The following is a 23,639-nucleotide window of genomic DNA, read 5'->3' on the forward strand; positions in this document are numbered from 1 at the left end:
GCATGTACATCGGACAAGCTGTTTGGCTCATTCTGCGTTTTGGACGTCTTGCTTTTGAAAGACGTGTTGGTGACAAAATAATGAAAAATTAATTTCGCTGATTTGGTTAAAGGACAAAGAAGGAGAAAGAATGGAGATGGACGGAATCTTTTTGATGTAAACGAAAGCAGATGCCACAATCTCGTACACCGATAGCAAGTCAGAAGTGCTGCCCTCTGTAATAAGTAGAGATGTTACTCTTCTTTTTGCACACAAGACGAGCGTCGTGTGATCAGCTCTGGATTGCATCATGTCGGTCGCGTGGTCCGGCACGACCCTTGGACTCCAGCCTGCGTTCAGCACACTTGCATTGCGCGCCCACGGGAACACAGGTGCCCCCGCCCCGTTCCCCACCGCTTCCCCCACTGCTGTCAGGCGACGACTGGCCGCCAACCCGCAACCGCCCAGGCGAACACGTGAGCGTCGGAGATATAGACCCGGCGGTCTGCCGACCACAGCCAGTTGAACGTCGGTGGCTTGTTGGTGCAGGCGGGATTTCGTTGGAAAACGTCAAAGGAGCTAGTGGTGAGTTCGACTGCTGTATCTTCCGCAGTGTAACGTGAAGTAGTTAGTAAGACTTGTGAATACCTACTGTTGGTGGTACGAAATATTTTGTGGAGAAGCGTTCAAGTCCACAATTTCCGGTGCTAATTCAGGAGGAGAGGAAGACTTACATTATTACCAAGATTAAATACGGAAACGTGAAGTGTTAGTATTTGTTTCTAGCAAATACATGATTGATTGCAGTGTAATGAAAAGTATTCAACAACATACACAACGAACAAAGGAAGTATACTTACTAAGCTTCTATTTGCAAAATATCGACCAAGGTACGTAACGAATCATTTGAAGACGCCAAACGAAAATTGGAAATTTCCACTAATATAAATAATGGTGATGTACAATATTAGTTTATCTAAAGAAAAGTAGCATTTATATCACCATGTTACGTGTGCAAATCTACCACCCGCAGTGTAATCTGCAGGAACGAGGCAGCGAATTTGCTAGTGAGAAGAATGGCGGATCGTGAACAGAGATATAACAACTAGCTGTCACTTTTGCACAGCCCGGGAGGAAAATGAATGCCGAATCCGCTCTCTCTGCGACATCATAGATACTTATCCAAAACGTTCTGTTTGGTTTCATTGTACCTGAAAACGTGTGATGAGAGTTTATAGTAGAAACCTTCATTGCTTTTCTCATTTATTTGGGGAAAAAATCGCAGTAATATAATCGGATATGGGGACACGAAAGTCCTGTCTGATATATATCATTGCTTCTAGCGGTCATTCACCTCAAAAGGGTACAATGCGTTGTTATGTTATAATCATCATGTTGCTCGTTACGGTGTGGCGGATGAACGCCACGTTTCCTGCGAAATTCGGCATGCGAAGTATATTGAGGGGGCGGAACGTCGGTAAATGGTATACCTTTTAAAAACTTGAGCTCGCTATTGTCAGAAAGTTATGTTGTTGATATCAGATTGTTAGATAAATTTAAATTTAATTTACAGTGAGTGAACTCTGACGTTAACACGTTATAGACAATGTAGGTGATTCCTAGAACCTCAAAAATTTTGCTTTGTTTTCTGTGTATAACTTGCAAATTACGTAAAGCAGTCTTTGTCAAATGCTTGCTCGGTGTGAGTTACTCTTCAGTTAAATAAGAACCATCGCTTGATTAGATAGCTTACGATACGTCACTACGGATTTCCTAAATCATTGCACGATAATTCATAGATCTGTACTCGTTATCACCTCAGTACATGATGTTTAATTGGTCGCTAAGTAGACTACATGGGTAGAAACTGCTAGAATTTCCAACTTCAATGAGTCCGCGCTTGAAATTCAAATCCAAATCACAGAAACACTTCGTTTGTCCCCAGTTAGTTTCGCATGTTCTAACGGATGTGTATAAGTAGCTGAATTGAAACTGGAAGAAGTTATTCTGTGCTGTATCGCATTGATTCACATCTGGTAACCTTCATGTGACTTTGCTCTGCTTAATTCTGTCAAATTGCCATAATCATGGCAGATCAGTTAGGGTTTTACATAATCCGCCGTAGAAAGGTTCAGAATAGTGTACCTCCTGTCTACTGAAGAGAGGATTCCTGTCAAATCTTCAGAACGCGATCGAACTTTCTCCATTACAGTTTGTAAGTAAAATTCTTGATTGCAATTTTTGTATGGCGAAACAATAGACAGCCATATTGTTCTGTCCCATATTTAATAGAAGTAATTGCCCTTGTTTCCCTAAGTTTATTCTTATATCTGAACGAGCAACAGAGGAATCCACGTTGTACATTTGTAAACGATTCCTCGTAGGTACCGGTAAAATTTGAATTGATGTCGTGGAACGTAACTTTGGTATAGATTTTTTGATATAAATGTCGGACCACAATTTTCACCGATTACTGCAACGCTAGGCTGAAACGAAGCACTTGTTCTTTAGTGGAGGTGTATACCGGACTTCGGAAACGTGTCACTCTACAAACGTATGTTACTAAGCCGTTTTTAAGTATTCCCCATGTCGTCGATTTTTTGCTATTTTTTTCCTATCGAGTGCTCGATGCTACAGCTGGAACGCCACCTGGACACACCTTTCCAGAACGTTCTTGCCACTCCAAAATTGTAGTGAAGTGTGTTGCTTGCATTGCTCTGTTTTCCTTCTTCTAATTCCATGGGTGTTAGCCACAAAGTATTGTAATATAGGTTTGAATCTTTTGCAACTAATTTCTCTGACCCTACCGTAGTAATGAATTGAAGACTGCCACTTTATTTCTCCGCTACTGAACAAATGTGACATCTTTTTCATATCCCTACGCCGTATATTTTTGAGAAGACTGACTCCATTTGCGAATACTTATTCATGAAGCTGAAGGCTGCTGAAGTTTTACATTTCACGAAGTGAGAGACGTTGTATTTATACGTTCATGACGTAACGTTTTGGTTATATAGGAATCATTAACAAAATTTATGGAAGACAACCAAGGCTTTAATTGTGCTGCAAGTGGTGTTCGTTGCAGGTAAGCATTTCCATATTGGCCCATCATTATGTCCAGTGCCATATTTCGTGAGAAGTGACACACAAGTCGCTAAAAAAATCGTAAATTTCGTATTTTTATTTATCCGTATTCAGAAATAAGAGCTGTCTAATGAGATTTCAGAGCGTGAAATAGTTAAACAACTTGATAGATATGTAATGAGTTGTTTGGTACGTAATCGTTTCTCTCTGTTGTGGTATTTTTGCTTTAACTGTGAATGGAAGCTAGCCATAAATGTGTACAATGAGCGTAGCAAAGGAGAACATGTAATTGTTTCTATTAAAGCAGTGCTGATTAATTTAGGTTTATCGATTAAATAACAAAGGATAATTTAGGTGTTCGGTAATGAAAGTAATTGATTGTTGCAGTAATAACGGGCAATTATAGCGCTTCAGCAAAGGAGGCTATCTAACGATCAATAGCCCATATTACTGCTACTTAGACGGAATCGCAAGAGGCTGCTAGTGCAGAAAGGAAAATATGTATGTAATCTGCGAAACGAGTCTAGTGATTCCTAGAGTGTTTCGCGTAAGTGTAATGCAGAGGATATGCAGGAACACACATATATCGAAATACTTGCAAGCATACACAGCGTTTAATGCGTCTAACATAAATTCAGTTACTCATCTCCGCGTATCATTTCTAATTTCGTAGTTGTACTCGGCGTAAACTCAAGAGTTATCCGTTAGTTAACGTAGGCAACAATCAGAAAGCATTAAATACCGGTCGAGATCACTTGATATATATGAAAGTCAGCTGTTCCCATCAGCAACCACGTAGTATTAACGGCACATTCGAATATCGAATAGCAATGACGTTTTCCACTCTTGTTTCGGGTTTGGAAAATGAGGGAGACTAATTATTGAAACTGTTGTTTAATAAAATTTTCGAGGTACCATAAACCTTCTAATAAATTGTAGGAAGAGTAATTTTGCTGTACAGAAGTAGCTGTGGATAGTTTTGAAATGGAACGGGCACAGCGCCGAAGTGAAATGAAAATAAATTTACCAGATCGTGAAAACAGCAGGCCCGTGGGACAGGATGAACACCAGAGAAGGAAGCTGTACGTCTTAAACAGTATTTCCTACCTGCTGAAAATATACCATCGTTTCAGACGTGCAGAGCACACTTCATCTATAACCAGATTCCTTTGTAACTTATCTCTGAGCGTTTTACTCATGGGACGGTAACATTAAAAACATGACGTAATTTGGAACGCATTAACTTAGTTCATAACCAGAAACTTTGAGAAGACGCGTTTTTCTTTATTTTGAACCCGTCGATGAACACCAATTTGCTTTACTAATTACACATGAACCTATTGGAAGTTTTTTTTTCCGATCTTCGAACAGTTTGAATCATACTGGTACTGTGGGAAGGATCGATCAATCGATCAATTCCTAAAGCATCGCTATCACAGTACACCCTGTATCGATTGCAGACGGTGTAGCGTAGTTTCGTTCCGTAGGGTGGAGAACTGTAGGTGCGAGCCGCTGTGAAGGCTATGTATGATATGACGTTTGGGCGCCGCGAAGCCGTGGCGGAGACGGCAACGTGAGTGGTGTTGGAGAGGTTGTGACACAGCTCATGGCCCGTCAGCTGGTCGCGTGAGCTTCAAGGCCACGGCCAGAGCTGGTTATCTGGTGCTGCCTCCGCGCAGTCTGGCACCTCTGCACATACAGGCTCGCAGCCAAGTGGGCGGGGTTTCCCTGCGACGCCGTCCATCACGTCACGTTGTTTGAGACTGGCGCCTAGTGATCAGTCTAGGTAATTACGCAGTATGGCTCTGAGCACTATGGGACTTAACAGCTATGGTCATCAGTCCCCTAGAACTTAGAACTACTTAACCCTAACTAACCTAAGGACGTCACACACATCCATGCCCGAGGAAGGATTCGAACCTGCGACCGTAGCGGTCATGCGGTTCCAGACTGAAGTGCCTAGAACCGCACGGCCACACCGGCCGGCAATTACACAGTATCTGGTCAGACACGCAGTTGCATTGAAGCCTCCTTAGCAAAATGGAACATTACAGAGGTTTTGTTAGAATCGTGTATCAAGTGAACGTTTATGAAATGGCAGTATTTTCTCAATACCAGATGGAAAAAAGTTACTGTAATGAAATACATATTATATACAAATGATAGCAGTCGCATCTTACAAATAAAACGTATTTCTCTGAACCGTGACCGAATTAGAGCATGCTTATATTCTGACGGTTTACGTTCATTGTAAGTCACAATGAATAAATAGAAAAAAGCGTTGTGTAGACATTCCAGGCGGATTGTGCACTTTCGTTTGTCATACCACTATTAACGTGTTATTCTTGTTCTTCTATTTATATGGACACCAATCGCAAGTTTTACTTGTACATTGTCGGTTTGGTTGTAATATACAGCCATCCTCAGAACCAGTGTCGCGGCATAAGAAATCTCGTAGCACAGAGGCACATGATTATGCTACAACATTGGAGCTGAAGAAGGTTGTAGATTACAGATAGCGCTGGTAACTGCTTAAGTAAAACCAGTGATTGCTGCCCACATAAATAAAAGAAGAAAAGTATCTAACGGACCTTTAAAGTTGCAGTAGGTTTGTGTGGAAGCGAACTTTCCTTGCTCTGTATAGCGGAGTGTCGGCTTTAAGCACGGTCGCCGTTTTCAATTAGCGCAGGGTCACAAATGAAGCTGTGTTAGCCACGCGTGTGTATTAGCTCTTCGGCTGAGTAATTCTCAGCGGAGCTTTCCAGCTCCTCAACATGCTTTCGACGTAGGTCTGCTTACCAAACGTGGCCAAAGGTGTTGTTAATTATGAACTACATCGCATGGACTATAGATATCGTAGTTACCGCACCATCCAAAAGATAATCATAAGTAAAAGTTATTACGGCATCAAATTCTTTATGCCCTTTACTGTGGGAGGTGGTGTACAGGGATGCATCCCTAGCAGTCAAAACTACAGTGCTGTGAGCTACGTAACGCTGGCTGTAGCCAAAAACAGTTGACTAGCGACCAAAGCCATCCGACAATTACCGGCTATTACAGATTCAGGACTAGGAAGCTGATTGGCCAACTTGACATCTTGTATATGACTAATGCGAAGCAGACTGGAGTAGTCAGCGCTGACGGAATGATCCAAGAGGCTAAAGTCGGGAAAGCTATAAGGTAGGTTGCTGTGTCAGCACTGGTCTTTAATCTGAATACTAAAGAGATAGTGAGGGAGATACAGGACTATCACGAATTACGAAATACTTCTTGTGGACAAAAAATCAAGGTAAGGTTTGTTGACAGCAGTAGACGCAGAGACTGAAAGGGAACCAGTCGGATGGTTAATGGAATGGAATGTGCCGTAGCTGATGGCTAAATAACGCACATAAACAGAATGAAAACTTAGAGACACGCTAAGGGCTCTGTTTAATTTGGAGGAGTGACTCTTGGAAAGGGGACAAATTTAGCCATCTGTGATGTGGGATGCAGCAGTTATGCTAAAATGGAGAGAGAGAGAGAGATTGATAGGAATGGAGAGCTGCATGAAACCCACCTTAAGTTTTTGACCAGAACTGACTCATCTTTTACTCACTGATCGTGTAGTGTAAGGCAACGCCATTGTTGAGTTTCGTGAGGTACACAACTGGGAATGAGTTGCCGAATCATACTGAGGTGAGAAAACGTGCGGGATGTTGCTTAGCCTATTTGTTGGAGTACCGCTAACAACGATAACCTAGTACTTAGCAATCCAGGGTCATGTCCTTTATTACTTTCGCGCTGACCTCTTTACATTTTGTTTTTCATATTTGGTAACGAGAACCTGTAACGAGTACATGTGCGTGAACAAATATATTGTATGTTATCTATTGTGCTTCCACTTCGTTATCAGTCCAACTAAACAAATCAGCTCTCTTAAAACTGATAGTTGTCAGATACTAGAATACATCCTTAATCCTGTATTACACTACTGCCATACCCTATATTTTTTTTCGTTATTATCAGTTCCATTTAGCCTTGGCAAATGTTGGTCAGTCTGCAAATTACGTTCATATTTGGCGTGGGGTTCACAGCACCCGATCGTGACGTGCTTTCTGTCGATCATCAAGTGCTGTTGCCTGTTGTCTATCTACTGTGCTTTACTTTAGTGTTTTTTGTTACGTCCAATCTGCTGACAGACAACGGAGGTAAATAATGGCTCTATAACTTGAACACAGTGACACTGATGTCTTCCGGTGGTGGTATTATTGATGAGGATCCAGACCATGTTGTGGAAGGATCTCAAGTGTCTGATGAAGCTAGAGGAGGAGGAGGTAATGTACACGGATCAGACAGAACATTATGACCCTCTACCTAATAGCCAGTACCGAGCGGGGTGGCGCAGTGGTTAGACACTGGACTCGCATTCGGGAGGACGACGGTTCAATCCCGCGTCCGGCCATCCTGATTTAGGTTTTCCGTGATTTCCCTAAATCGCTCCAGGCAAATGCCGGGATGGTTCCTCTGAAAGGGCACGGCCGCCTTCCTTCCCCATCCTTCCCTAATCCGATGAGACCGATGACCACGCTGTCTGGTCTCCTTCCCCAAACCAACCAACCAACCAACTAATAGCCAGTATGTCCACCTTTGACACAGATAACAGCGGCGAAGCTTCGTGGCATGGAAACTGAGGCTTTGGTGGGTCGGTGGAGGGAGTAGGCCCTACATCTGCACGCACAAGTCACCTAATTCCCGTAAATTCCGGGGACCTTTCGCCGTGTTTAATCACATCCCAGATGTGTTTGGTCGGGTTCAGTGCCGGCGAGTTTGGGAGGGAGCGGGGGCAGCACATCAATTGGAACTCGCCACTGTTTTCCTCGAGACGCTCCACCAAACTCCTGGCCTTGCGACGTAACGCATTGGAAGCGTCATGGTCGTGAAGAGGTTTACTTATTCTGCAGCCAGTGTACTATACTCCTTAGCCATCATGGTGCCTTGCACGAGCTCCACTGGACTCATGGATGCCGTCCCCCAGAGGATAATGGAGCCGCCACCAGCTTGTCTCCGTGCTGCAGTACAGGTGTCAAGGAGCTTCTCCCCTGGAAGACAAGGGATTCGCACTCTTCCATCGGCATAATTAAGAAGGTACTGGGATTCATCAGACCCTGCAATGCTCTGCCACAGAGCATCGTCCAGTGCCGATGGCACGTGTCCATTTCAGTAGTAGTTACAGATTTCTTAGTGTTAACATTGGGGCCGGCCGCTGTAGTCGAGCGGTTCTAGGCGCTTCAGTCCGGAACCGCGCTGCTGCTACGGTCACAGGTTCGAATCCTGCCTCGGGCATGGATGTGTGTGAAGTCCTAAGGTTGGTTAGGTTTAAGTAGTTCTAAGTCTGATGACTTCCGATGTTAAATGCCATAGTTCTTAGAGCCATTTGAACCATTTGTTAACATTGGCACTTCTATGGATCGTCGGCTACGGAGGCCCATCGTTGGGAGTGTTCCGGTGCACTTAGAGGTCCAGTTAAAAAGTCTGATGTTAGTTCCGCCACAGTTCGCCGCTTGTCCTGTTTTACCAGTCTGCCCAGCCTACAGTGTCCATAATGAAGGGGGACCGCCCGTTCCTACGACGTCTGGACGTGGTTTCGCTTTGGTTTCGCCACGTGTTGAAGACACTCACCGCAGCACCCCTTTAACAACGGACAAGGCGTGCAGTTTCCGAAGTGCTTGTGCGTAGTCTCCGAGCCATCACAATCTGCCCTCGATGAAACGCAGATTGCGCACCTTCCCCAAACTACCCATGGACAATACGCTCACTGAAAATACATGCACCGTGCGTGCGTCTGACTAGCAGTCATGCCTCGTCAGGTGACGCTGCTATCGCCTGAGGGGTTTGTATCGACAGTAGGTCGGTGGTCATAGTGTTCAGTGTAAAGCTCAAACCCCCTCTGACATCTGCTGGACTGCTGCAAGATTCTCAGGCCTCAGGATCTGGACTTCCAAACGTTCAGTGCACCTTCACAGAATTAGAAATGTGGCAGCTCGTATTGGGAGAAAAGACGACTTGCGGAGCATTCGAGAACCAGAAAAAATTGACGGTCCATTAGCTAGGAACCTGCTAATTCGTGTACCACTTGCCAAGGGAGAAGTCAGAGTTGAGTCGTGGAATCCCTTGTTTGGCCAAAATATCTGGTTCAAAAAATGGTTCAAATGGCTCTGAGCACTATGGGACTCAACTTCTGAGGTCATCAGTCCCCTAGAACTTAGAACTACTTAAACCTAACTAACCTAAGAACATCATACACATCCATGCCCGAGGCAGGATTCGAACCTGCGACCGTAGCGGTCGCGCGGTTCCAGACTGTAGCGCCTATAACCGCTCGGCAAAATATCTGGAACAGATTCTTGGTTTGTTGTGTCTGTATGGAGTACAGAAACTGTCATAGAAATTTAGAACAAATTTGGTCTGTCAGCTTTAGAAGTTCTGTTTATCGAACAACTATATCATGGGGGACAGATTTAAAATTGTAGGATAATATCTGAGATTGGATTACCGGCAAATCAGCTGAGCAACTCTGGTTCAAATGGCTCTGAGCACTATGGGACTTAACATCTGTGGTCATCAGTCCCCTAGAACTTAGAACTACTTAAACCTAACTAACCTAAGGACATCACACACATCCATGCCCGAGGCAGGATTCGAACCTGCGACCGTAGCAGTCGCGCGGTTCCGGACTGCGCGCCTAGAACCGCTAGACCACCGCGGCCGGCAGCAACTCTGGACTCTGAGATAGATGCCCATTCAAGATTTACATGAGAAGTAAACCTTATAAATATAGGATAAAGATTGTAAGGCTCAATAATTCAAAAAAGTATTGCGTGTTAAATACAGCAGCATATGCTGGTAAGTGCGGCTGGTCCCGGTGGAGGTTCGAGTCCTCCCTCGAGCATGGGTGTGTTTGTCCTTAGGATAATTTAGGTTAAGTAGTGTGTAAGCTTAGGGACTGATGACCTTAGCAGTTAAGTCCCATAAAATTTTACGCACATTAATATGTCGGTAAAATGAAACCACCCAATGAAGTAAAAATACTATACTGGTATGTGAGGACCTTCAGTCAACCAAGTCGTCACTGTTCGGTATAACTAGAGAAAATTACCACTATCTTTTATTACCAAGAAAGCTCAAGGTGCTTCCTTGTTTGTCTTTGACGCCTATTGCATGTGACTCATACTCGCCAAAGAGAAACAGAAACATTTCGATTTATCCTTTATGCATTGCAGCAAAGAAGTTAATTAAACTGCGAAGAAAGCTGTAGTGATAATGTTTTATAATGTAACTAAAGGAGACCCTTGCTCTTTTGACTGTCACACCTACGTTGTTAAGTCGAACATAGAATTGCTGTCCATTGTGCCTGGTATAATATTATGGACCAAAGTTCTATAAATGCAGTGATTCTATACATTATGAGCGATGAATACCCGAAGGTGAAAAGAACATTCGTGAAACAACTATCATTATCAGTGGTAATACCTATTCTGCAGGCACGAGTTAAAGTGGCGACTCATGGACGCAGTCTTTACACAGTGATCTGCGATGTATTAAAGTGTGCCTTCCGACCAAGCAGGGCGACCAGCAGAAGAAGTAAACAGAAACCAAAGAAGGTGCAATTTCCGTCCCCTCAACTGTGACAGAAAAACAAAATATCTGCTCTTCGTGCTCCAGAATCATTTGTGATGAACAAAGAGTGCGGATGTGCTTTGAATGCATCGAGTGAAAAACAGTATTAAAGAACCATATGGCAGGGAAGCACTACTGCAAAAATCTGCAACATCATTTCGTGAGCAAATTTAACGTTGTTTCTTGGGAATGTGTTTGTCATTATCGCTACAGTGCGTTAAATAGTTGTCTGTTTTAATAATGCATACCAAAGGAGCAAAATTTTGTGTCTGTTTTTTCTATACCTATCTGTTGATTCTTAAATTAATACTAATGCTAATAATTTTTTTAAAATAATAATGGGTTTTGAAATTTGCATTAATTTATAAACTACAGGAAAACAGCATACAGTACTTTTTAGAAATAAGACATACTGGAGTTTTTTTTGTATACCTCAGAGTGTCTTTGACATTGTCGTTTAACAGGGTTAATGTCCATTTAAATGCTACTTTCATTAAACAGTGTATAAATATCACGAAATTAAAACTCTGGACTGCCATGTAACGTTAAATTTTAATTCAGTTTTCTTCAAAGCGGTGAGTTGTCTTTGTCTGAGAAGAAAGTGATGTTCATAGATATTGTTTCATGCGCTCCCAGAGACGGATTTCATGAACGGATTTACCAATACAGCTTCAGGTAGGTCAAGTAAACACGCCAAAATCGATTCTGGAAATCCGTTTTTAGCTCCCTGTTAACCACTTACGCATCGATTTTTCGCTCCCATGTAAACGCACATGGAACGTGCTTGGGCTGTCATTGTTTTTAAAATAATCGACTAAAATGGACGGTGTGACTAACTGTGCAAGGAAGGAGAAGCAGAAATATTAGACTAAGCCTGAAGCAGTCCGTAATATTTAAGTCACGAGATACTGCGACTGTGTTCTCCAAATCAGAAACTCGAATGGCTGTTTTCCATACGCCACATTTAACGTGGCTTCAGAGCTTAATATGTAGACACCACAGCGATAATTATTCCCGAAATACGCTTTTCGTGTTTTGGAAGATGTGACGGTCGTAAACGAAGTCAATGATAGCTTGAACCGACAGAATTATTGGCTAAAGGGAGCACTACTACATCATTTGCATCTTTGGATTCACGTCATATCTTTGACAATTGCGTTCTTGTAGAATCCACTGCAGGACGGTGAAAGCCTGGAATTGTATCTAAATGTATCGTGACAAGATCATCAAGAACATTTTATACAAGAAATGTGTTGCGAGACGGCCGCGGGAGGTAACCGCGTGGTCAAGGGCGCCTTGTCATGGTTCGCGCAGCTGCTCCCGTTGGAGGTTAGAGTCCTCCCTCGGCATGGGTGTTTGTGTTGTTCTTGGCGTACGTTAGAGTTAATTTAGGTAGTGTGTAAGTGTAAGGACCGATGACTTCAGCAGCTTGGTCCCATAGAACCTTACCACAAAATTCCAAATTTGTTGCGAGACAATTCATTATACTCCTACTTGATTTCAAGTTTTTTAGTTCTATCTGCCTTTTCAGAAAAGGATTCGTTATCTAATACAGTGACTCGAATTCTCGTATGTTTGATAGGCCCAATATTTTGTCTGTGTTGCGAAGTGTTTTGTAGCGCTGGTGCCAGGTGTTATTTCAGTTTTAGTAGTGCCATAACTGTCATTTTTGACATTACCAACTCGTCAACTGCATCTGTAAGTAGTTAAAACACGGAGCACTACTACTGAGTGGGAAAATAAAGCTACTAGCGCCTCGCCTGCATTGTAGTTGCACCAATAAATATTGAGGTAAAGGTTTTACGATACGGCGGTTAGTCGATTGCCTCGGTGACGTAGACTGGCAGTGTTGCAGCTTTTGACCGGTGATGGACTGCCACGTGGAAGGCGATATCTGCCGGTTTGCCCCAGCTGGCTTGCGGCTTGTTCCGTTGTCGTCACGGGCAGTGCTTCTGACGACCGCGTTTCCTGTTGGGAAGAAAGCAGCAAAGTTCTTTACTCACAGGCTGCCACAGAAATGACGTCTGGTTCAGTATAGGCGTACATTTATGCTCAGTGACGAGTGATTTAGTAACTAAAGGAGTTTATACTTCAGTATTCAGCCTGGTAATTTAATTGAATAATGTAGCAGGTGCGACCCAGAAAAGTGGAAAGCAGAAGTTCGACTGGTATATTTCAGCCCACACACCCGTTGGCTATAGTAGAATCAGTAATTCGTCTCACCTGCACTCCCTGTAAGTCGCCTCTTGGATACGGAGCGTCGGCCGTGTGGCTCGTTAAAGTAATGATACAATTGTGCTGCTACTGATTCCGTAGAACAGGAGTGCTTGTGATATGAAATACCCTTTGTAGCTACATAAAATAAAGGAAGGCAGCCGTAATCGATGCGTTGGTGAAAGCGTTCGAGAAGCTATCAAACAGAAAGCATTAGGTTAGTGTTTTGCGGAACAACCTATTTCCGCAATTGCAAGACGCGCGCGTGCTTTGTGTGTGTTTTTGAACTAAAATAAATAAGAAGGTACTCTTCGGTTTTAAATAGACAGTCAAAACATCTTTCAGACGTTCTCAGTGTTGGAAAGCATTGTTCTAGAGTCATTATAAGCTTTGCTGCAAGATTCGCCCCATCTTTACAGATCTGTTAGCATACGCCGACATTTGACCTTCAATTTTGCCTTCCCTGAGGTGCACTAAATTACTGGCCTGGTGTAAAACAGTACTGAGTCTGTGTGCGCTATGACACAGTTTTCCAAGTACTCGTACTTCACTGGTCCATTTGACTGTGCGTTGCAAAGGCCGCCTCCTGCATGACATTGCGTTAGTAGTAACGAAATGGTTCAAATGGTTATGAGCACTATGGGACTTAACTTCGGAGGTCATCAGTCCCTTAGAACTTAGAACTACTTAAACCTAACTAACCTAAGGACATCACACACATCCATGCCCGAGGCAGGATTCGAACCTGAGAGCGTAGCGGTCGCGCGGTTCCAAACTGTAGCGCCTAGAACCGTTCGGTCACTCCGGCCGGCGTTAGTAGTAACGGTTTCGCGGGACGCGCGTTATGAAACCAATCATTATTTACTTTCCCTGTCATTCCTGACCAAAGCGCCTGATAGGGCAGCAAATTAGAGATCATTGTAAATGATTTTCATTCTTCCACAACAAAACCAATGGTAACTAAATCACTGTAGTCTACGAAGTATTTTGATTCCTCTTACCTTATTGTTACGTCAGATTTTTCGTCATGTGTTATTGGATGCAAATGTGTGTTTGAGTCTTTCCTGAGATCTTCTTGGACTAGGTGTAGGTCACATTTTAACTGGGCAGTGCTTAATCTGAAGAACCCACGGTGCCATAAAGAAACTTTCGTCAATCCTTGTCCTAAAGAATGGAATGTTTCATCTCCTCCATTGTGTAACTTTTGGAGTAGAATGCCATCTTCTTCCTCGTCCATCTTCTTCCTCGTCGTTTTGTACCTGCAGTAAATATAAGAATAAATCGCGATCAATATTTCACGAAACGTGCGTCCACGCCAACGAATTGCACACGACTGAAGCTAACAATGACACTGACCAGTAAATTTATATGCATCACAATAGCTATGACCAATACCAACCATTAAAAAATAGCCACTTTATCATAACGCTGTGATGTGAAACAATAAGATACAGAAAAAATTATCAAAATTGAATTGGTATTATTTAGTAAAGAAGATGAGCAAACCCGGAAGGTTTTTTTAAGTGATGAAAAGGAAACCCTCTATCGGTAAACTAATTCAGTAGTTGATGTAGCTTTATTTCCTTTATATACAGGATTTTTTACGACAAGAAAATCAGAAAAATAATTTTCCTCGTGCACTGCCATCAGCCGCAGGTCACAACCTCTTCGTGGGAATCTATCGCGCACTTCAATCACACTGCGATGGCCGCAGCTGCAGGCTGCGCGGAAGGAACTGCGTCTTAACAATATGGACTCTACACCAGGGAAATAGGCATTTATGATATTAGGTATGAAGGTTACGAGAGAATTGAAAACTCGGTTGAAATTGCGCTGAATTTTGGATTTTAAGCAGTGTTTGTCTTGAATATCACGAACAAGGTCCGCCATTTGCCTGGAACACAATTTTGGCTTTTTATCCAAATCTGTTTCGCCTCAGTAAACTCGTCGAACTAGAACAATGCTACACTGAAATGCACTGCTTAGTGTATTCGGTTCGCTGCTGATAGCGGGTAAAGTCAATATAGCTTGTCAGCGTCTGCTTCGCAATTTCCTCTGTATTCTACCAGTTCCTCGAGAAGCAGTATCGTACGACGCGCGGATCTCCGTGGTAACTGTGACGTCATCGCCAAGAGTCGCAACCATTGGCCGAAAGAGCATGAGGTGAGATGGCGTGGCATGGTGCGATGCGGGAAGAGTACTCAGGAGTTCCGCTAGCGGCGCTGGTGGCGGCTTCGTAGGGTGGCGTGAGTGGTCACCTGAGGACACGCCCAGAGCGTTTGTTCCAGTTCGCGTGCAAGTAAATCACTGTGACGTCATCCAGCCATGCGATGCTCATTGTGGAACAATACCAAGCACAACTAGCAGTGAATATCTAAAGAAGGTTTTTTAATCCCTCGGGTCCTTCTTTAAAACAGAAAACAGACGTGACCCACGTATTAAAGTGCTGTCGATTAGCTACAGTATATAGAAAAAGGAATAATTGTTAAACAGTCCAGCCAGTAATAAAACGTAACCGTCAGGTGACGACGAAATCACAATTTTATTTTTTAAGTTTCATGATTCTTCAATTGCCAACGTAATTATTAAATTAGTTAACCCTGTAAAAGATAATATTGCTCTTTGGCAACACATATTTCCAGTAGACACTATATGAATACTAAGAGTCACAAGAATTGTAGTTGTCATGTTACTCTAAGAATCATCCACTGGCCACGCACAGCTGGCAACACCTCTCTTTGTTCGGGCTATATGGCGTATGTACGGCTGGCTGTAAGAGACCTAAGCTGGCACATGTTTATTACTATTTATTATCAGTTCTACGTCATTGACCAGTCTGGACTGGATTGACTGCGTAAGGATTACGTGTTTCTACAATAACGCAATAATAATAATATAGTGTCAGAATTGTTGCTAGTGTCATGGCACTGAGTTGCAGTGTTCGATCATTAGAAACAAAAATTATCCATAGTCAACAATGGATCTTCGTTTAGTCACTCGAGGTTGTGGCTATAACAGCTCCATTGGTAGATATTGAACATTGTTCGATAGTGTACTTTCTGTTACTTTGTCACTTTTGTGAAACCTAATATCCACGAATATTTACGTTAATTAACGTAAAAATGTTTTATATACTGAAAGCACCTAATAACGTGCGAGAAATGTCGTTTGTTATTCAATGGGATCTCACAAATGTTCTAAGTTTAGGTGGTTGTTAGATACGACTTACACCGGCATGTGATACGGCGTACATTATGTTTATTATTGAAGTACGATGTGTTGAACGTTGCATGGGATACAAGCTGCTGAAGTATAGACTGGTAAAATAAATTGTTACACGTTGATCCCGCAGTTCTTTATGTGCGGATCGAGCTGCTGTCGAGTAATTTTTTGTTTGAAACAACCGTAATTAAAAGTTGTCATGATCGGAGTCACTCTTTTAACCTGTTACCCTGCTTGAAGAATGTAAATGTGGGTTTTACTTACATCTTGTGTATAGACACTGAGGTGACAAGTCATGGGATAGGGTATGCACATACACATGTTAGTAACGCGTACACAAGGTATAAACTTAGAGCAGTGCATTGACGGAGGCGTCACTTGTACTCAGATACAAGAAAAGCTTTCCGACGTGGTTATGGCGGCACGACGGGAATTAACAGATTTTGAATGCGGAATGGTAGTTGGAGTTAGACGCCTGGGACATTCCATTAAGGAAATCGTTAGGGAATTCAATATTCCGAAATCCACGGCGTCAAGAGTTCGCCAGTATACCAGGTTTCAGGTAGCACGTGTCCACCACGGACAAAGCAGTGGCCGACGGCATTCAATTAACGATCAAGATCAGCAGCGTTTGCATTGGGATGTTAGTGCTAAGCCCGCATCTCGTGGTCGTGCGGTAGCGTTCTCGCTTCCCACGCCCGGATTCCCGGGTTCGATTCCCGGCGGGGTCAGGGATTTTCTCTGCCTCGTGATGGCTGGGTGTTGTGTGCTGTCCTTAGGTTAGTTAGGTTTAAGTAGTTCTAAGTTCTAGGGGACTTATGACCACAGCAGTTGAGTCCCATAGTGCTCAGAGCCATTTGAACCATTTTTTTGTTAGTGCTAACAGACAAGCAACGCTGCGTGAAATAACCCCGAAAAATAATGTGGGACATATGCGAAGAACGAAACCGTTAGGACAGTGCGGCATTAATGGGCTATGGCTGAATACGACTGACTCGAGTTCCTCTGCTAACAGAACGACATCGCCTGCAGCGCCTCTTTTTGGCTCGTGATCCTGTCGGTTGGATCCTAGACGACTGAAGACCGTGGGCCTGGCCACATGAGTCCCGACTTCAGTCGGTAAGAGATGATGGTAAGGTTCGAGTGTGGCGCAGACTCCACGAAGTCGTGGACCCAAGGTGTCTACAAGGCACTGTGCAAGATGGTGTTGGCTCAATAATGGTGTGGGCTGTTTGAATGAAGGGGGTCCTCTAGTCGAACTGAACCGATCGTTGATTGGAAATGGTTATGTTGGGCTACTCGGAGACCATTTGCAGCCATTCATGGATTTAATGTTCCCAAAACACGATGGAATTTTTATAGATGAGTGCCCCATGTCATCGGGTCACAGTGGTTTGCGATTTGGTTGAACATTCTGGACAATTCCAGCGAATGATATAGTCACCCATCGAACGTTTATAAGACATAATTGAGAATTAATTTCGTGCACAAAACCCTACGGCGGCTAAACTTTCGCAATGGCTCAATATTTTTGCGGGGATTTCCAACGACTTGAGTCCATGCCACGTCGCGTTGCTGCGCTATGCTGTGGGCAAAAGGGGGTCCGACACGATATTAGGTTTCCGAAGGTGGCAGGGGTAAAATACAGGGAGCGAAAGGCTATTTACAATTTGTACAGAAACCAGATGGCAGTTATTAGAGTCGAGGGGCATGAAAGGGAAGCAGTGATTGGGCAGGGAGTGAGACAGGGTTGTAGCCTCTCCCCGATGCTATTCATCCCCAATGTTATTCAATCTGTATATTGAGCAAGCGGTAAAGGAAACAAAAGAAAAATTCGGAGTAGGTAGCAAAGGAACTGGAAGAGCAGTTGAACGGAATGAACAGTGTCTTGAAAGGAGGATATAAGATGAACGTCAACAAAAGCAAAACGAGGATTTGCTATTTGGGAAGCAAAATAACTGATGATGGTCGAAGTAGAGAGGATATAAAATGTAGACTGGCAATGGCAAGGAAAGCGTTTCTGAAGAAGAGAAATTTGTTCACATCGAGTATAGATTTAAGTGTCAGGAAATCGTTTCTGAAAATATTTGTGTGGAGTGTAGCCACGTATGGAAGTGAAACATGGACGATAACTAGTCTGGACAAGAAGAGAATAGAAGCTTTCGAAATGTGGTGCTACAGAAGAATGCTGAAGATTAGATGGGTAGATCACATAACTAATGAGGAGGTATTGAATAGGATTGGGGAGAAGAGGAGTTTGTGGCACAACTTGACAAGAAGAAGGGACCGGTTGGTAGGACATGCTCTGAGGCATCAAGGGATCACCAATTTAGTGTTGGAGGGCAGCGTGGAGGGTAAAAATCGTAGAGGGAGACCAAGAGATGAATACATTAAGCAGATTCAGAAGGATGTAGGCTGCAGTAAGTACTGGAAGATGAAGAAGCTTGCATAGGATAGAGTAGCATGGAGAGCTGCATCACACCAGTCTCAGAAGTGAAGACCACAACAACAACAACAACAACAGTATGATAATGCAGGGACTATGCATAAGCCTTGTAGGTGGTTTGTCTGACTTCTGCAGCGTACTTTCGCGAAAGTCCGCGCGGAGTTAGCGTGCGCAGAAGCTGTCTGCTGCCTACTCGAGGATTGTGGGCTTAGCCCATCTACCAGCTCAGCAGGCGGAAGAAGCACTCTCACTTTCTAAGTCTGTGCCCACTTTCTCCGCCGCTTGCCTTCTTCGGTACGTAGCAGGGAACAGGACAGATGAAAGGACGCGGACCATATCTGTGACCTAACGCTGTGATGGACAAGCGATCCGCCGATGCGTGGAGCAGTCACGTATGGACAGCTAATGAATGTGGCCTTGTTAATTAAAAGAAATTTCCTAGCTGTAGGAAATGAGGATTCCATATGGCGCATCGGTAACGAGCTTGTCTTTTATTTCGTGTAGGGATTTTACGTTCGTTAAATTGTCGTAACAGGACACACCCACACGCACACTGTCATTGAGTGAACAATAGTCGTCAGGAAAAGCGCTTCACAACCGTTCAAGGTAGAAGCATCTTCCGTTGGAGGGAACCGAGTCTTATCGTGAGGCCGGATTTTCGTAATCTGAAGTGCAATTGAATTTCGGAAATAACCGCAATGCACGTTGTTTTTACAGGGAGACCTGGGCTGGCCAATGCACAAGAAGCATGACGTCATTCTGAGCATTTTGTTGTAACAAAGTAATGAGATATTGTCAGGAAGCAGCATAGGCTGTTTGTTAATGTCCTATCCAACAGGATGGAGTACTATTCATGGTTTTATGTTTGTGACATAAGCGTGTAGTGAGCACGATATGTAGTACATCGTATAGCAAACGTGCTTGACAATCGCTCATGGCCGAAATTAGCTAATAGCACGACTTTGGTAAAGTACAATAAAGCCTACAACAGACAGTGTATTCTTTTAGTAAATTCTTAGAGGCTGTGGATGCCTGCGGTAGCAGAAAACTTAGTATTTATCTGCTTTCACCAACCCATTTAGTACAACCTCATTAAAAATGTAGCACTTTCCTTTTCTTCAGTTTTTTATTCATTCCACCGTTGCAAAGTGGTTTATATTCGTTGACTACTTCAGCAAGTAGAAAAGCATAATTATTTGAACATCATTCATAGTCTTGTGTGTCGAAGTTTTTTCGAAACTTCTTTGAACTCAAGAAGTCTGTGAATTCCGCGACATTGGGTATTTCTTGGAACCTGAAACAGTGAGGAGATTTTCGTTAGTTCTGCCTTCGAAAGATTGAATTATGTGACCAACAGGACTAAGATTGAAAGGTGCAGGATTATGTGGCTGCAAACCCCTCTGCAGGTCTAATGTGAAAGGGGCCACTGTTGAGATTAGTTGTTTAATTTTATGTTGCTGCAGCTTCTAGCGCCGCAACTGAGCAGAGTCGTCCAGCTGTTAGCTAAACGGAGAGAGGTGATTTTTTTTTTTACTATGGGACTCAACTGCTGTGGTTATTAGTCCCCTAGAACTTAGAACTACTTAAACCTAACTAACCTAAGGACATTACACACATCCATGCCCGAGGCAGGATTCGAACCTGCGACCGTAGCGGTCGCACGGTTCCGGACTGCGCGCCTAGAACCGCGAGACCACCGCGGCCGGCGGAGAGAGGTTTCATTGGGGGTACGGATATGGCTGTGTTTGTGCAGCTTAAGACTAAAATGTTTGTGAGTACTGACTCTCATCCTTCTAAAGATCAAACTGAGATTGTTATTTTCAAGAGATTAAAGGACGTTGATCGAAACCACTACGTAGTAAAATGGGAAAATCATTTGGTGTATCCCTTGTGGTCCTGTGTTCGTGTCAAACAACAACAGTCTTTAGTTCGGTAGTGCTAGAATATAAACCTGTTAATCTTGTCTGCAGATGACAGCGAGGCTGGTATGGCATTTTGGAGAAAAAAAACCCGCACACGTCGCATATTGTCGCTACAGTAATGGAAATGGCAACCGTCAATCTTCCCTGCCAAATGGTTCAAATGGCTCTGAGCACTATGGGACTTCACATCTGAGGTCACAAGACCCTCTAGAACTTAGAACTACTTAAACCTAACTAACCTAAGGACATCTCACACATCCATGCCCGAGGCAGGATTCGAACCTGCGTCCGTAGCGGTCGCGCGTTTCCAGACCGAAGCGCCTAGAACTGCTCGTCCACAACGGCCGGCTCTTCCCAGCCAACTCATTTCATCCTCACTCTGGCGATAATGTGTGTGCAATAAAATGCCAAGTCATTCTGTAATTTGAATTCCACTCAAAGAAAACTGGTCAGTCCGAGGGCAGGAGAGGAAGAAACCCCGTATGCCTAATGCTTTCTTGGCAAGTTCCAAGTTAAGACGGTTTGTAGGCCTCTCCCTCCGGCGTGTTAATGTAGTTGGAAGGAAGAATGGAGTTTGTCTCATACTCTCATCGGTAACGAGGTCACTGGAGACAGCAAGAGCTTATTAGTACAAGGACGGCGACAGGAAATAGCCGTCATCCATATCCTGGTATCCGACATTCATCTTAATTGGCCTGCGTAAACCATAAGAAACTTTTTTTGGCTGGGAGAGGATCTGAAGCCTGCCACCCCCCCACCGAAATGCCAGTCCAGCATATTAATCACTGCCCCACATCTCGTGTCGTCAGAGCCAAAGTGGCAGCATATAGCCTACTGATCGAACGCCGAAAGGAACCCTCCTAGTTAAAAGTCCGCCAGACTTGAGTATTGGTTGGTTGGTTGGTTGGTTTGAAGATTAAAGGGACTAAATCGCTTGGTTATCACTCCCTCATTCGTTGACGTTTATGGGGCAGTGTGTTGAGGCAACACAGTTCAAATGCCAAAACACATTTTTGGGCCCAAAGCGTGTCATCTGGGCCATATATTGTATATTAATTCTCGTAGTTCATGCCCCATACGATGTTGTTGTTGTTGTTGTGTTGTTGTTGTTGTTGTGGTCTTCAGTCCTGAGACTGGTATGATGCAGCTCTCCATGCTGCTATATCCTGTGCAAGCTTCTTCATCTCCCAGTACCTACTGCAACCTACATCCTTCTGTATCTGTTTAGTGTAATCATCTCTTGGTCTCCCTCTACGATTTTTACCCTCCACGCTGCCCTCCAATACCAAATTGGTGATCCCTTATGCCTCAGAACATGTCCTACCAACCGATCCCTTCTTCTAGTCAAGTTGTGCCACAAACTTCTCTCCAATCCTATTCAATACCTCCTCATTAGTTATATGATCTACCCATCTAATCTTCAACATTCTTCTGTAGCACCACATTTCGAAAGCTTCTATTCTCTTCTTGTCCAAAATAGTTATCGTCCATGTTTCACTTCCATACGTGGCTACACTCCACACAAATATTTTCAGAAACGACTTCCTGACACTTAAATCTATACTCAATGTTAACAAATTTCTCTTCTTCAGAAACGCTTTCCTTGCCATTGCCAGTCTACATTTTATATCCTCTCTACTTCGACCATCAACAGTTATTTTGCTCCCCAAATAGCAAAACTCATTTACTACTTTAAGCGTCCCAGTTCCTAATCTAATTCCCGCAGCATCACCCGATTTAATTCGACTACATTCCATTATCCTCATTTTGCTTTTGTTGATGTTCATCTTATATCCTCCTTTCAAGACACTATCCATTCCGTTCAACTGCTCTTCGAAGTCCTTTGCTGTCTCTGACAGAATTACAATGTCATCGGCGAACCTCAAAGTTTTTATTTCTTCTCCCTGGATTTTAATACCTACTCCGAATTTTTCTTTTGTTTCCTTCACTGCCTGCTCAATATACAGATTGAATAACGTAGGGGGAGGCTGCAACCCTGTCTCACTCCCTTCCCAACCACTGCTTCCCTTTCATGCCCCTCGACTCTTATAACTGCCATCTGGTTTCTGTACAAATTGTAAATAGCCTTTCGCTCCCTGTATTTTACCCCTGCCACCTTCAAAATTTGAAAGAGAGTATTCCAGTCAACATTGTCAAAAGCTTTCTCTAAGTCTACAAATGACGATGTATTAGTATGTTAAACGCGGCTGGAGTTATGTTATATTGCTCTAGAAAATATGAAAGTAAATTCTACGACGTACACACACCACACTTGCATTTGGTAGTGGCGAGGCTTAAACACCCTTTCGGCCATTCAGATCTAGAGTGTCCGTGGTTTCCCGAAATCATTTAAATAGCTGACGGAATAGTTCCTTTGAAAAGTACACTGCCAAATTTCCTTCTCCATCCTTACCCAACTACAGCTTGCGCTCAGTTGTTAACCCCGTCGCTGACGGTACATAAAAGGCTAGTCCTTATATTATTTCTCACAGTGTAATCTAAATGTTTCACCTTACAGTTTCCCAGTGATCACCATTCCATTTGTGATGAAGGACAAGCCATTGTTCCGTATTTAGGTACTGCCATAAATAAACGGATGAGCTTGTTGTTGGACTGAAGGAAGACCAACTCATACCACCCCCAATAGGATTATTAACTATAGCACCTCCAATATGATTGTTGACTATCATACCGCTTCCAATACGATTATGACTATTACAGTGCTGTAGCTTTGAAAACAATATCCTTGTTGATAACTGGTTTACTTGCCATCGATCACAAACGATACCTGTTAGGCTCCAAACCGTAGGACCCAACTAAAACAGAACCTACCGCAAGGCACAGAGAAATTATTGCACAAGTTGCGTACTTGGCTGAACTTTCCTCCGACGAAAGTGGAAGTAAAAGTGTAGATGAAACCGGCTTCGGTCTCCAGAGTTACGCAACGACCTGGCCTGAGACAGCTGGTCCAGGCGAGGGCACAACACGGAAGTCCGTTTCTTGACGAGGAGCCTCCTCTGCGCCGAGGGCTGTGTAGCACGGACAGGAAAGTTCCAGAGGCCAAGCCCTCGCATAGAGAATCGTATGAAGTGCATTACTTTGCGGCGAAGCACAAA

The 23,639-nt window shown here is 43.5% G+C and overlaps 1 protein-coding gene across 1 annotated transcript in view; it reads left to right on the top strand.

The window, feature by feature from the left end:
- The first annotated feature begins 415 nt into the window (after positions 1–415).
- Positions 416–23,639, top strand: part of LOC124777825 (acyl-CoA Delta-9 desaturase-like) — a 64,708-nt gene continuing 41,484 nt past the window's right edge. The window contains exon 1 of the mRNA XM_047253348.1: positions 416–564. The gene's annotated coding sequence lies outside the window, so the exon portion shown is untranslated. The remainder of the gene's footprint in view (positions 565–23,639) is intronic.

The sequence above is a fragment of the Schistocerca piceifrons genome, chromosome 2 (assembly GCF_021461385.2).
Source record: "Schistocerca piceifrons isolate TAMUIC-IGC-003096 chromosome 2, iqSchPice1.1, whole genome shotgun sequence".
Taxonomy (NCBI): domain Eukaryota; kingdom Metazoa; phylum Arthropoda; class Insecta; order Orthoptera; family Acrididae; genus Schistocerca; species Schistocerca piceifrons.